Raw genomic sequence first — 16,799 nt, 5'->3', positions numbered from 1 at the left:
CGTCCCAAGAGGGACCATTAAAAGAGTTTTTGTTTTTGGCTCTCTGTTTATGCAGAGTAGCCTTTTATATAAAGATACAGGGTCTTTTTGGGAGGCAGTTTGTTTTACATCTGCCACTCATTAGTCCTTTTTTCTCTATATATCTCTAGGGGTTAGGCCCCAGTGTATCTTTCAACCATCACAACTCTGGTGGATGGACTTTTTCCACTCCTTACCAGCGTTGTTCCTCTCTAACAAAAAAATGACTACCTAGAAATTTGACTGGTGGTAGAATTAGTGCATGGAAAGTGTTAAAATACTACCATTTGAAATACCCTAGGGTATCTACATTTCAGAAATATACCGTTTGATTAGGGTAAATTACATTGGCTAACTTCAAAAATGTTCCAGATAGGGTACATGATGACCAGCTGTGAAAATTTAAAATTGGAAAACTGGAATGCGCACCCTCCAAATAAGGTATTAAGCCCCCAGAGAACCCGACACACCTATACATGGGTGGTATCACTGTACTCAGGAGATGTTTTTGAACACATATTGGAGTGTTCTTTGGCAGTAACCATTAAAGTTCTCAGTTTATGTATTCTTAAATTGCTATGTGTGTCAAAAATACCAATTTTATATATTTTTTTTAATTTGGCATAGATTGGTAGTAAAATGGTTGCATGAAAATAGTCAAAATACCCCAAGTTTAATACCTTATGTTGTCTTCTTTCAAAAAATGTATACATGTGAAGGGTTATTCATGGATTCTTGACAGATATCAGTGTTACAATGTAACTTTTGTTAATTTTGAAACAAAAAATGGTTTGGAAATAGCAAAGTGCTACTTGTACCTATAACTTCCAAAAACAAAAAGCTAAGAACATGTTAACATTGGGTATTTCTAAACTCAGGACAAACTTTAAAAACTATTTAGTATGGGTGTTTTTTGGCGGTTGTAGATGCGTAACAGATTTTGGGGGTCAAAATTAGAAAAAGTGTGTTGTTTTTTTCTCATAATATTTAATATTTTTTTATTGTAAATGATAGGAAATTATGAAAATAATGAAATTGTTAGAAAGACCATTTAATGGTGAGAAAAATTGTATATAATATGCGTGGGTACAGTAAATGAATAAGAGGAAAATTACAGCTAAACACAAACACCGCAGAAATGCAAAAACAGTAAAAAATTGAAAAACGGTCTGGTCACTAAGGGGTTAAACATTCCGTTATGTATTAAATTCACACATGCATCAATTGTATTTAGGCTTTTCTATCTTCTTCATACGGACCTCAAATGGACACAATACCATAAATCCTAATGCCTTTTACAGGTACAAATAACCTTTAGCTTCCACATGTTTGAGCTTCTGCTGGCTTCATCACATGACTACAATCATAAGCCTTAAGTATATTTATATCCTCAACATTTGAAGTAATCTTAGTTCTTGTTTATCTTTCCTGTGCACTTAAGTATGTCAAACAAGAATATATGTTATTTATTTTATACAGTTGTATGAGGCTTTTGAATCTATAACAGGCTAATCTTGCTATGCATATTTGTGACATTTAAGTGTATTACTGCTAACCCCTGTTTCCATACATTTACTCAGGTATTTTCTATATTAATTTAAGACAGTGCACTTGTCCATCAATATGGTCATATGAAGGCACTTGACCTATATTTCACAAGTTTCCTTATTCTTTAGGTTCTACTACTTCAACTCCACCACTTGTTCTTTAGCTAGCAGACATCAATTCCAGTACAGATATGTAATACTTGCAATCACTAATCAGGCGACACATAATAGATACATACCTATCATTACCATTACAATATTAAGTCTTTAGGTTAATTAATATGATCAATACACACAAGTCTCGGTCCATGCATTACTATCATTACAAGGTACATAGATTCTTGATACATACGTTCTAATATACCTTCCATATGTCTACCTTCCCCCCATCTTGTATACAGGGTCAGATCGACTATATATAGGATAAGCTTCTTTACATATGACTGTTTTGGCCTTGTCATGAAGGGCTGATCTTAGGGGTGTGCGAGCTATGTAGCCACACAGGGCACCATAGCAGTGGGGGCACTGGGTGGCCAACATAGCTCGCACATTCAGGGGCTGATGGTGCAGTGGCAAATGTCAAAAGTTGACTGCAAGTAAGAGGGTGGAGCTAAATCTGCAACAGAAGTATGGCAAAATTGGCAGTGGGATGAAACTAATTTGACATCAGGGCACTGCTAATTAGGCCAGTTGGCCTGCTTTCCCATCAACTACACACCAGGAACCGATGCCCATACTGTTTGTAAGTGAGAGAGAGTGTGTGTGTGTGTGTGTGTACCTGTTTGTGTGACTGCTTGTGACTGTGTGTGTGTGAGAATGTCTGCATGTGACTGTGTGTGACTCTGTGTGTTTGTGTGTGTGTGTGTGTGTGTGACTCCCTGCCTTTAACTGTATGTGTCACTGTGTGTGTGTAACTGTGTGTGAATGCCTGTGACTATCTGCCTGTGACTATATGAGACTGCCTGTAACTGTGTTTGTATCTGTCAGTGACTGTCTGCCTGTTATTGTGTGTGACTGCCTTTGACACCTACATTCGCACATGGGCCTACATGCATTTTTATTTTTTAATCTGATTTAAATACCCATCACAAATATCGCACACAGTCAATATACACATATATCACACATAGTCAATGCACCCTTAACAAATATCATACACAGAGGCAAAGGCTCAGACCAAATTTTCACAACACTTGACCACCAGAGCTCAGCATGCAAGGTAACAACAGGGAAGAGGGAATGGATATATATAAATAAATATATATATATATATATATATATATATATATATATATATATATTTAAAATAGTTAATTTTTTAATAAAGCCTCTCTTACAAATCCTACACCCCTATAAACACACTGTATGTTACCAGGGAGGGGCACTTTGAAGATTTTTATAATGACAGTATAGACAATGATGGTTCTATATCAGAGCTGATGGTTGGTGCAATATTGTCTTTACAGAATCAACTTTGCAAACATGCAAAGTTGTTATGGTGCTTAAACAGAAACTTAAAAATATGATTTATAATATATGTTGGAATGCGGAGGAATCAAAAAATATTTAAACTCTTTATATTTTTCCTTTCTATTTGTAAATATTGATATGACTGCTTACAATTTTTTCCATATAGTGAGTGGTATTCCTACTATAAGTTACTATAGGTTTTAAATGGTTTATGCTGTGTAGTTATTTTTAATTTTACTTTAGGTCACATATCAATATTTGGTACAGGTATCTTTAAGATATTATTTGTGGTTTTATATATTAGTTTATGCTGAGTGTTCACTGTGGGATTTGGTTCTTTATGTACTGATATATATTGTACTGATATATATTTTGCTATACATATTTCAATATGTCTCCTTAATTCAATATAGTTAGCACTTAAACTGTAGTTAATATATGGACTTTTATTGTGTTCACAGAATAATGTAGTTCAAGCTAAATAATTCATTAGCTTGAACTACATTTCCACCAGCTGTCTACATCACTGATCTGTACCCTGCCTAACAAACCTATGCATCAGAAAAACTTGTATACTCTTCTTTCGAAAAAAGCTTACATACCGTAGTGCTCTATTAACACGAAAAAGTGACTGAGATACTTTTTCTTTTTCTACACACCTGTTCATTCCAGGGTTTAATTTAGAACATTTGGTGTAGGCTGTGCACATTTATGTAATCTGTCTTCGCATATGAATTTACATTGAATAAAACTATGTTTCTATCTTATCCTCACCTAATCTATTCTACAAATCTAGCACTAAACGTAAGCTAGCAAGTGATATATTTTGATAATAGTGCAGAACACATATTCATGAATGATTATTAGAGAATGAAGTTTAGGTTTTGAAAGACTGTGGCATTAAGCTATAAATCATTTTGTCATCTAATTCTATGTTTTTAAAAAGGAGGTTGCATTGCGGTTGCCCTCATGGTCTGGGATGGATTAATAGCTATCATTTTCAGATACACAATTGAAGTTATCAACAATCATGTTTATAGTACTGAAATGCGTTTTGATTTTATTTCATAACTTTCAAGGCAAGTTGAATAATGGTTATTTTATTTTTTTATTACAACAGTAAACTTTAGTTTAATAATTTCATATATATTACATTTTGTTCTTTTATGTGAGGAGTCAGTAAAATTAAATACAGTGCCAAACAAAATTGTTAAGAATAGCACATCATTTTATCAAATAAACCAATTTATCTACAAAATGCATTAGAATCTCTAAATATTTTATCTAATTCAAAGTAAAAGAAAACATATTGCAAATAAAAATGGCAGACAGTTGGACAATAATATTGCAAATCCCAAGGTGTATAAATGCATTTCAAAAGGAAAACACAAAGTAAGATCAACAGGGCAGGCTGCCACATTTAAAAAAAATAATACCGTATATACTCGAGTATAAGCCGACCCGAATATAAGCCGAGGCCCCTAATTTTATCCCAAAAAACTGGGAAAACTTATTGACTCGAGTATAAGACTAGGGTGGGAAATGCAGCAGCTACTGGTAAATTTCTAAATAAAATTAGATCCTAAAAAAAATATATTAATTGAATATTTATTTACAGTGTGTGTATAATGAATGCAGTGTGTGCGTATGTGTGTGTGTATGAGTGCAGCGTGTGTGTATGAGTGCAGTGTGTGTGTGCATGAATGCAGTGTGTGTGTGCATGAATGCAGTGTGTGTGTGCATGAATGCAGTGTGTGAATGCAGTGTGTGCAGGGCCGGTGCAAGGATATTTGCCGCCGTAGGCAAAAAAAATTTTGCCGCCCCCTCCCCCCCCATATGTTCATACTTCCCCTCCTCCTCCCTCAGTGGTCCTTACCTCCCCACCCCCGTGTTCCTTCACTCCCCCCCAGTGGTCCTGACTCACCCCTCCCCTAGTGGTCCTTACCCTCCCCTCCCCTAGTGGTCCTTACTTCCCCCTCCCCTCCCATAGTGGTCCTTATCCCACCCCCTCCCTCTCATAGTGGTCCTTATCCCCCTTCTCCCTCCCATAGTGTTCCTTATCCCCCCCATCCCTCCCATAGTGGTCCATATACCCCCCCTCCCTCCCATAATGGTCCTTATACCCCCCCTCCCTCCCATAGTGGTCCTTATCCCACCCCCTCCCATAGTGGTCCTTATACCCCCCCTCCCTCCCATAGTGGTCCTTATACCCCCCTCCCTCCAATAGTGGTCCTTATCCCCCCCTCCCTCCCATAGTGGTCCTTATCCCCCCTCCCTCCCATAGTGGTCCTTATACCCCCCTCCCTCCCATAGTGGTCCTTATACCCCCCCTCCCTCCCATAGTGGTCCTTACCCCCCCCCCCTCCCTCCCATAGTGGTCCTTATACCCCCCTCCCTCCCATAGTGGTCCTTATACCCCCCTCCCTCCCATAGTGGTCCTTAACCCACCCCCTCCCTCCCATAGTGGTCCTTATACCTCCCCCCCTCCCATAGTGGTCCTTATACCCCTTTTTTTATTATTAATTTTTTTTTATAATTTTATTTCTTATTTTATTTATATTTTTTTTTTCGTCCCCCCTCCCTGCTTGATATATGGCAGGGAGGGGGGCTCTCCTTTCCTGGTGGTCCAGTGGCAGTTCAGTGGGGGGAGAGGGGGGCTGGCAGAGCTGTACTTACCTGTCCTGCAGCTCCTGTCAGCTCTCTCCTCCTCTGCGCTGTCCGTGCAGCTCCTTCTATCAGCTCACACTGTAAGTCTTGCGAGAGCCGCGGCTCTCGCGAGACTTACACTGGGAGCTGACCGAGGTGCTGAACGGACGGCGCGGAGGAGGAGAGAGCAGACAGGAGCTGCAGGAAAGGTAAGTACAGCTCTGCCAGCCCCCCTCTCCCCCCAGTCTGTATTATGGCAATGCAAATTGCCATAATACAGACTCTGACTCGAGTATAAGCCGAGTTGGGGTTTTTCAGCCCAAAAAATGGGCTGAAAAACTCGGCTTATACTCGAGTATATACGGTATATAAAAATCCTGTGGGATCAATAAAACTTCCTTATTAGTGTAAAGGGAAGTTTTAAAATGGGCATCAATATGATGCCATTGAGTGCATTGTTCAGATTGCCCTGTTTTGCAGAATCCAGGCCAGGATTTCCAACAATCCAAGTCCAGATTTCAAATTTCCATAGGCTTTCAGTGGCTGAGATCATGCACCAAATCTGGCTCATCCGGAACCTGGTTTTCAAAATCCAGACATTATTACATGCTGTGAACCAAATCTGTCTTTGCAATAGCAAATGGTTCTGCCCCATTTTAGATAGGACCATGCTGACTTTAATAAATAAAAATATGTCTCTTAATATCCTATATGCACCTACTTGTCTGTCTGTCTGTCTGTCTATCTATCTCATATTTGGCACATCTGGAGTGCCAAAGGTTGCCTATGCCTGCGATATATGATAGATATATCTATCTATCATCTATTAATATCCTATATGCACCTACTTGTCTGTCTGTCTCTCTATCTATCACATATTTGGCACATCTGGAGTGCCAAAGGTTGCCTATGCCTGCGATAGATGATAGATAGATATATCTATCTATCATCTATCGCAGGCAATGGAAACCTTTGGCACTCCAGATGTTTTGGACAACACCTACCATAATGCTTCGCCAGCATTATGGGTGTTAAGAGCATTATGGGGGATGTAGTCCACAACACCTGGAGTGCTGAAGGTTGCTACCCCTGATCATTCGGATAGGCTTTGCATCTTTTCCTGAGTTGTGTTTCAAAGCTGTTGTATACAGCAAACACAGACTCAAAGGAATCCATGTTTAACATGGAATGAGGCAAAAATGTGATTCTTTGTTGAACTAATTTGCATATGCCCATCCAGAATCCTTCGCGGTAGTAATGATGTAGAATTATTAAAAACCTTTATTAAACCTGTATTGAATTGTTGTACTAACTCCATTTTAACTTCATTTCATGACAGATTCTCCATTTTAACTTCATTACATGACAAGATTTCCTAACAGCATTTAGAATACTGAATAGAGAATGTATTTTCTAGAAGAATATGACTAACACCGGAATTATTGAGTTCCTGTAACATGCGACAAAGTATAGCCAAGGCCATGAGAAAGCTGCTCTAATGAAATGTTCTTTCATAAAAAAGGACCCTAAACCTGATCACGAGTCTGACATCACTAACTACCCAAAACGGTGCCAAGTACTCAAAATGGCTAGCTGCCAGATTCCCCCTCCCATCGAGAGAGCCTCGTGCTAAAGAGCAATGGCGACTGAATCCTTGTCAGAAATTACGACATCCCATGATGGGAGGATGCCCCACTAGCCACTCAAATCCCTAAGCCAATTACTAATACAGATGGGAGGGCATTTAACTTACCACTTAATACATAGACCAATTAATGATGTGTATTTGTTGTTATCTTGATATTCAATGATGATGTAATTTTGCTCTTATAAGGGCTTGCAAGCCTGTTTTTTACCAGATGCCATTAAATTTTCTCGAAGTGCTTTTAACCTGAACTCCGTGTGTCAGTGTGAACTTACTTCTGCGTATACGCAATTTAATCATCTCAGATTTGGACAGGAACAGATAGACATTTAACCCCTTAAGACCGGAGGGCGTACTATTACGTCCTTTTAAAAGCGGCTCTAAACGCAGCCGGACGTAATAGTACGCCCTCCGGTTTTTAGTAACTTACCCGGTCGCTGGCGGTCCCACGCCGGCGATCGCGGTTGGGGGGACTCCCAGGGAGCCCCCCGCGGCACGTCCGCCCTCCAGGAGCCCTCCCGGCCATGTGAGAGTGAGGTCCTTGCGAGGACCTCACAATCACATGGCCGGTATAGCTGCCTGCTGCATTGCCAGCAGGGGGACCAACTGTAATGACAGTTGGTCCCCCTGCTGGCTGAAAATCAAATAATTTTTTTTTTAAAACAGTGTAAAAATAAATAAATTATATACTTAGATCATATATATATATTATATATATATGATCTAAGTATATATATACACATATACATACACACACATACACTGTCTAGGTGTATTTTAATATTAATATATATATAATTATATATATATATTAATATCAAATTACACGTAGACTGATACTGATTAAATATATATATAATTATTGTTATATATATATTTATAAATAATATAAAAAAAAATAATATGTAAATACGTAAAAAAATTAAATAAAAAAAATAATTAAAAATAAAATATTAAAAAATATATAGATGTGTTTTATTTCGTTCTAACTGTATTCTGATATTAATATATATATATATTTATATCAAAATACACTTATAACGAAATAATATATATATCTATATACATAAATATATACGTATATATCACTATATATATACCTATATATAAATAAAAATATTAAAAAAAATATATATATATATATACGTATATATATATACACATATGTATATATATACATATATTAATTCTACACATATATTTATGTAATAATTTTACATAATTAGGTATCCTAATTAATTACAATTAGCGGGACCTGCCTGACCACCCATGCCGAAAGTATAGGGAATTTAATTTGCTAGCACTATATTTAACCCTATAACTTTCCAAGACACCATAAAACCTGTACATGGGGGGTACTTTTTTACTCGGGAGACTTCGCTGAACACAAATATTAGTGTTTCAAAACAGTAAAATGTATTACAACCATGATATCGCCAGTAAAAGTGACGTTTTTTGCATTTTTCACGCACAAACAGCATTTACAGGGACGATATTATTGCTGCAATACTTTTCACTGTTTTGAAACACAAATATTTGTGTTCAGCGAAGTCTCCTGAGTACAACAGTACCCCTCATGTACAGGTTTTATGGTGTTTTCAAAAATTACAGCGTCAAATATAAGGCTTGTGTTTAATTTTTTTCACATTAAAATTCGCCAGATTGCTTACATTGCCTTTATGACCCTATGGTAGCCCAAGAATGAAAATTACCCCTATGATGGCATACCATTTGCAATAGTAGACAACCAAAGGTATTGCAAATGGGGTATGTCCAGTCTTTTTTAGTAGCCACTTAGTCACAAACACTGGCCAAAATTGGCGTTTTTTGCATTTTTCAAACACAAACAAATACAAACGCTAACTTTGGCCAGTGTTTGTGACCAAATGGCTACTAAAAAAGACTGGACATCGCTTATTTGCAATACCTTGGGTCATCTACTATTGCAAATGGTATGCCATTATGGGTGTAAATTTATTTCCTGGGCTACTATACAGTCTCAAAGGCAACGTAACCAATCTGGCGAATTTCAATTTCAAATGTTTTGACCCTGTAACTTCCCAAAACACCATAAAACCTGTACATAGGGGGTACTGTTTTACACGTGAGACTTTTCTGAATACAAATATGTGTATTTTATTGCAGTAAAAGCAAACAGTATTATGACATTCACAGTTAAAATGTCATGAAGAACGAAAAAAATAAAAAAAAATCTTATTTTCTCCCATTTTTTTCATATTAAATTATGTTTCATAGCTAAATATTTGATATTAAATGAAAGCCCTGTTTCCCCTGAATAAAATGATATATAATAAGGGGGGGTGCATTTAATATGAAAGAGGTGAATTACGGTTGGACAGACATATAGCGCAAATGCCAGGTTTTGTTTACGTTTTGTTTCGTTCACAACTTGTACATTTGGCTGCGGTGTTAAGGGGTTAAACATATTTGTTTATTTCTAAATTAATCTACATCAATTTGGCGCCCAGAACGTGGGGCACCGGGCTATGGCCTCTTGCCGGTAAGCCGTCCTAAGGAAGACGCAGTTGGACGGAGGAATCCGGGGGGAAGGAACGGAGATTGATCACCTCTGAATACATGGTAGAGACTACTGCAGAGCCTAGCCGGTATGTTCCAGCCCCTTTGATTGACCCGTCCAAGTGTCTGTGACTGCTACCGGGAGGACATCAAAGACAGGCAATATCTTGCCCGGTGTCTTGTTGTTACCCACCTGTTTACCTGCATTTAGTCTATCTGTTGCCTGGGTGTGTTTGTATTGGTCTGTCTTTAGCTTAAGTGCCCGGGTAGAGTGTTTATCTGTGTACCCCTTTTGGGATAAAGGGGGGGGGTTGGACCTGTGGTAGTTTGCCTGGGGGTCCTCTGTTTGTCTGTTTACCCCTTTTGGGATAAAGGGGAGTGGACCTGTGGGTGTTTGCCTGGGGGTCCTCTGTTGCCTGTTTACTCCTTTTAGGAGCCACGTGGCTGTGGCTGTAGGGAAAAAGGGGGGTGGACCTGTGGAAGTTTTCCTGGGGGTCTTCTTTGCCTGTTTACCTCTTTTAGGTGCTGGGTAGCTGCAGCAGTAAGGAAAAAGAGGTGGGGGGATCTGTGGAGGGGTGTAGACTCACTGTTTCCTGGGGATTCCCCCTGGTGTCACTTTGATAGCCTAGCTAGCCTCATTGTGCACATAGCTCTGCTTGCAGAGAGGTGGTACCCTCCAGCTTCGAGCGCTGAGGCTGGTGGCATTCCAATTTTATTTGTGGTGCGTGGATTCGGGCAGGCATTGCTGTCTCCATCACCACGGGGTAGTGAGACTTATGGGTGGGTCCATAGGGGCGCTACGAGGGTGAGGATAGTGGTGGCCACACTTAGTGGACTGCTGTAACGAGGGAGGCATATGGATTTCGGGCCGGTGTTAGCTGTTATCCTTGGCCGCTGGTAGTGAGACTTACGAAAGTTGTTCTCCGAGCGGGGACACTACGAGGTTGAGGGAGGTGACTTTGGTCACATGAGTAAAGGAAAGGGATTACTGTTGAATTTATTTGAACTGTGATGCATGCACTGTATTTCAATTGAATTGTTGTCTTAATTGGGAGTCATTCAAACTCCTGTGTCTGTCTCTACTTTCACTTTACTTTTACTTTTTACTCTACTTCCTGTGTTATTTACACTTTACACTCCTATTTCTCTTGTGAGAGAAGTGATTGGTCACACACTTCTCACCTCGCTCCAATCCGTGGCTACCCTGGGTAGACGGAATTACTGACTAGTCTACGGTTTGGGAAGACGCACTTGGGGGGACCCACCCTCTCAAGTGGCAGTCCAGCATTGTAGACACTCTGTTTAAAACCTTCTTTCCTCTATATCTGGGACGCCTTTTATAGGGGGAATGGGACAGGGATTAGAAAAGCCCAATAAGGGCTGGCTAGCGTGTGATCTAGTTGAAGATAGAGAGGGTGAAGAGATTGCTAAGGTGTGTAAAATTGCTGTGCCTTCATGTGGTAGATTGCAGCCAGAAAGCTGGCATAGATTACTGACAGAGAAGAAAGCAAGCTTACAGATAATGCTTTACTGGTACAGAGTAGCAAGAGCTATTCAGCAGGAAGGTTGGGTTGAGGAAGAACTAGATCACAAAGGGTTAAGAATGTATGTATATCATAATAATTGTGTTACTGGGAAGCTCTCCCAGCCAGAGCCCTGTCATGGCATCCAGGAGGTGACCACTCCCATCATCCCGTCAGTAATGACGGTCACCATCCCTGGTCCCCAATCTTAAATGTTGTGGGGTTTTTGTATTTTGTGTTTTTGTATTTTGTGTCTTTGTATTTTGTGTTTTTTTTTGTGTCCCTTTGCTTGCAATAACTGTAACGTAACTGTCCTTCCAGTGCTGACATGGTTAAATCTTGTGCCTGTGGTTTCTCTCCTCTCTTGCTGATCCCCCCTCCCTTGTGCGGAGGTTCGGGGGGGGGGAGGGAGGGAGGGGGGTTGCATGCTTGCAATTCAGATTTGCTTCTTCCGTAGAGTTATTCAGAAAATACTGAGTTGGCAGTGGAAGTTTTTTGCTAGAAAATATTCTAATTGTGTATTTTGCTATTTACATAGGAGTGATGTGTCGTATGAGAGGTTTCTAGGGTTTGAATATTGTTATTGTTGTTGCCATTTATATGACGCCAACAGATTCCGTAGCGTTATATATATTTGGACGTGTTAAGTGATTAATGGCTGGTGAATAATGGGGGAGATTGATTGCATTCCGTGAGTTTATTTTTGCATCATGTTATTTCAAAGTATAGAGACAGCTTCACGGGCTGTTAAATGTATAATGTTTTAAACTGTCTTATTTAATCCGTCAAGTCGGTCCACAGTTTAGTATTTCATTTTGCCGAACAGAATGTTGCTTCTCTGATTTATTTTATTAGGCTATAACTTAGTGTAAAGCTGAAACGCCCTAAAAGAAAATGGTCCCTAGAACAAAAGAAGGTTGTCCTTAAGTGACATCAGTCCTGGCTCCTGCCCATATATCGTGTCACTTCTGGCCATGGCTGACTCCTATCATGCTCATCCTGTCTTAAGACATGCTGTTTTCCTTAATTCCCACATATTATGAACAAGAAAGTTACAATTACTATAATAATCCTGCTATTAGTTTCCCTATATCAGAAAAGTGTCTGTGACAAGTGATGGTTAATATGTAGATAGAATATATATATATATATATATATATATATATATATATATATAGAATGTGACGGCAGATAAGAACCATTCGGCCCATCTAGTCTGCCCAGTTTTCTAAATACTTTCATTAGTCCCTGGCCTTATCTTATAGTTAGGATAGCCTTATGCCTAACCCACACATGCTTAAACTCCTTTACTGTGTTAACCTCTACCACTTCAGCTGGAATGCTATTCCATGCATCCACTACCCTCTCAGTAAAGTAATACTTCCTGATATTATTTTTAAACCTTTGTCCCTCTAATTTAAGACTATGTCCTCTTGTTGTGGTAGTTTTTCTTCTTTTAAATATAGTCTCCTCCTTTACTGTGTTGATTCCCTTTATGTATTTAAATGTTTCTATCATATCCCCCCTGTCTCGTCTTTCCTCCATGCTATACATGTTAAGATCCTTTAACCTTTCCTGGTAAGTTTTATCCTGCAATCCATGAACCAGTTTAGTAGCCCTTCTTTGAACTCTCTCTAAGGTATCAATATCCTTCTGAAGATAGGGTCTCCAGTACTGTGTACAGTACTCCAAGTGAGGTCTCACCAGTGTTCTGTACAATGGCATGAGCACTTCCCTCTTTCTACTGCTAATACCTCTCCCTATACAACCAAGCATTCTGCTAGCATTTCCTGCTGCTCTATTACATTGTCTGCCTACCTTTAAGTCATCAGAAATAATCACCCCTAAATCCCTTTCCTCAGATGTTGAGGTTAGGACTCTATCAAATATTCTGTACTCTGCCCTTGGGTTTTTACGTCCAAGATGCATTATCTTGCACTTATCCACATTAAATGTCAGTTGCCACAACTCTGACCATTTTTCTAGTTTACCTAAATCATTTTCCATTTGGCTTATCCCTCCTGGAACATCAACCCTGTTACATATCTTAGTATCATCCGCAAAAAGACACACCTTACCATCAAGACCTTCTGCAATATCACTAATAAAAATATTAAAGAGAATGGGTCCAAGTACAGATCCCTGAGGTACCCCACTGGTGACAAGCCCAAGCTTTGAATATACTCCATTGACTACAACCCTCTGTTGCCTGTCACTCAGCCACTGCCTTACCCATTCAACAATATTGGAATCCAAACTCAAAGATTGTAGTTTGTTGATAAGCCTTCTATGTGCAACAGTGTCAAAAGCCTTACTGAAATCGAGGTAAGCAATGTCCACTGCACCACCCTGATCTATAATTTTAGTTACCCAATCAAAAAAATCAATAAGATTAGTTTGGCATGATCTCCCTGAAGTAAACCCATGTTGTCTCTGATCTTGAAATCCATGTGTTTTTAGATGTTCAACAATCCTATCCTTTAACATGGTTTCCATCACTTTCCCCACTACTGAAGTTAGGCTTACTGGCCTATAGTTGCCCGACTCCTCCCTATTACCTTTCTTGTGAATGGGCACAACATTCGCTAACTTCCAATCTTCTGGGACTACTCCTGTTATCAATGATTGGTTAAATAAATCTGTTAATGGTTTTGCTAGTACACCACTAAGCTCTTTTAATAGCTTTGGGTGTATTCCATCAGGTCCCATTGACTTATTTGTCTTTACTTTTGACAGTTGAAATAGAACCTCTTCCTCTGTAAACTCACGTGTAATAAATGACTCATTTATCCTTTTTCTTAACTGAGGTCCCTTTCCTTCATTTTCATCTGTAAATACCGAACAAAAATATTCATTGAGGCAGTCAGCTAGACCTTTATCCTCATCTACATACCTTCCTTCTTTTGTTTTTAATCTAACTAATCCTTGTTTTACTTTTCTTTTCTCATTTATGTATCTAAAAAAGGTTTTGTCCCCCTTTTTTACTGACTGTGCTATTTTCTCTTCTGTGTGTGATTTGGAAGCTCTTATAACTTGCTTAGCCTCTTTCTGCCTGATCTTATAGGTCATTCTGTCTTCCTCACTCTGGGTTTTTTTATAATTACTAAATGCTAACTTTTTGTTTTTTACTATTTTGGCTACATCTGTGGAGTACCACAGTGGTTTCTTGAATTTTTTGCTTTTACTGACAAGCCTAATGCAATTTTCTGTTGCTTTCAGTAGTGCAACTTTTAAATAATCCCATTTCTTTTGGACTCCATTTAAATTGCTCCAGTCTGATAATGACTCCTTTACACATATTCTAATTTTGGAAAAGTCTGTTTTTCTAAAGTCTAAAACTTTTGTTTTTGTGTGGTGTGACTCAGTCACTGTTCTTATATTAAACCACACTGACTGATGATCACTGGATCCTAAACTTTCGCCTACAGTAATATCTGATACCAAATCTCCATTTGTTAACACTAAATCTAGTATGGCCTCTTTACGAGTTGGCTCCTCAACGATTTGTTTTAGAGACAATCCCAGTAGGGAGTTTAGAATATGTTTGCTCCTGGCACAAGTAGCTATTTTTGTTTTCCAATTTACATCAGGAAGATTAAAGTCACCCATGATGATAACTTCCCCCTTCATTGTCATTTTAGCTATTTCTTCAACTAGTAGATTATCTAACTCTTCAATTTGTCCTGGGGGCCTATAAATCACACCTACACGAGTTACTGTGTGATTACCAAATTCTAACGTAACCCAAACGGACTCTATGTTCGCCTCACTAACCTTTATTAGACTAGATTTTATGCTATTCTTTACATACAGGGCCACCCCTCCCCCTTTCTTGCCTTCCCTGTCTTTTCTATATAAAGAGTACCCTGGTATTGCTATGTCCCAGTCATTTTTCTCATTATACTGTTTTGGATCAAAGAAAACTTTGATTATTTGTCTATCTACACCTTCCAAATTGATTGATGAATGCGTGCACGCTTTCCCTAGAAGTAATTCACACCGGAGACAAAGTTTCTGATCAGTGAAATACTAAGGAATGCTTTATTCCCCAGAGGGGGGTCTCCTTCTTAAAGCAAAAATACGTCACAGTTTAAACATACAATATCAATTCAACAATTGGTTAACATTCAAAAAGGGTCCCACCCTACAGGATGTGATGTCATCATTACAGAGCTCTTCCCCCCATATTCCAGCTCTGGCTTGGATACATGAAGAAAGGGGAAGTGAGTAGTTTCTTTGTTACTTTAACAGTGATTCTCCATTTTGTTGCACGTGGAATTGGCACAAAGGAAGTGGGGGAGGAGTTAGCAAAGGAGGCTACCTATTAACACAAGAATGTGTAACAAGAAACTTGCAGAGGAAATAATGACTGAACCATAAAGGGGGAAGGGAATATTTACTCTAGCAGCCAGTTTTAACATAGTGAACACAGAATAAATAGACATTAGTAAATAGCTATTTTGGTTTAATTCTTCTGTCCACAACAGTCCCCCCTTAAAATGGCTATTTTACTAATAACTACTATCTCTAACTCTAATACTGTCCCTATAGAAAAATAACAAAAGGCTATCTTGCACATCTGTCTGAACAGGCCTCGAACGCTTCACTGTGCGGGTTACCCATAGCAGCTTGTCCACTACTTCTTCCGCGCCAGACTTCTGCCCGTAGAGACAGACGCTATCCCTGAATGTCCTTAAGAAGAAGTAGCTATTGATTTAGTGCGGTGGGACTGTAAGGGTGTATGTGGTGTATCACGGTCTATGTCATCAATCTCTTGGTGAAGGAAGGTCGGGGTGGTCTGGTCGACTGTCTGATCAACTGTCTTTTGTAGGCATTTCTTAAGACAAGGTAATACACAACAAACAAGAAGAGCGAGGATGATTATCGTTATTAAAATGGCAACACCTATTTGGGCCAGAGCACCTTGCCATCCAGACATCCATCCAAACCATCTTTCCCATGGATCTGTGGCCCCAGAATTCCTTTTCAGTTCGTTGGATAAACTTTTTAACTTTTCTATTGCCAACGTTACCTTACCATTAGGGCCTGTATTATCTGGGATATAGGTACAGCATGTCATGGTGTCTGGGAGTATTTTACATACTCCCCCTTTTTCTGCCAGAATCATGTCTAAGGCCAGTCTATTCTGGAAGGTCATCTGGGAAGTAGCTTGTAATTGTTCCGCCAAACCCTGGAGGGCATCTCTTGTATAATTTACAAAACGTTGTTGGTTATAATAGATGTAATTAATCCAATTTAAATTTTTATTGGCCGTGATGATTGGAAAAATAGATTCAAACCCTGCGGACACTTCATCTCTTGCTTTAAATTCATTTGGCACCCCCCTTGGCACTCCTATGGTATCTATATAAATATGGGGATCAAAACTGCCTTTTACAGGAGTATCTCTCT

This window comes from Pelobates fuscus, chromosome 5, assembly GCF_036172605.1.
Source record: "Pelobates fuscus isolate aPelFus1 chromosome 5, aPelFus1.pri, whole genome shotgun sequence".
Taxonomy (NCBI): Eukaryota; Metazoa; Chordata; class Amphibia; order Anura; family Pelobatidae; genus Pelobates; species Pelobates fuscus.
Note: the sequence above shows the minus strand (reverse complement) of the source record.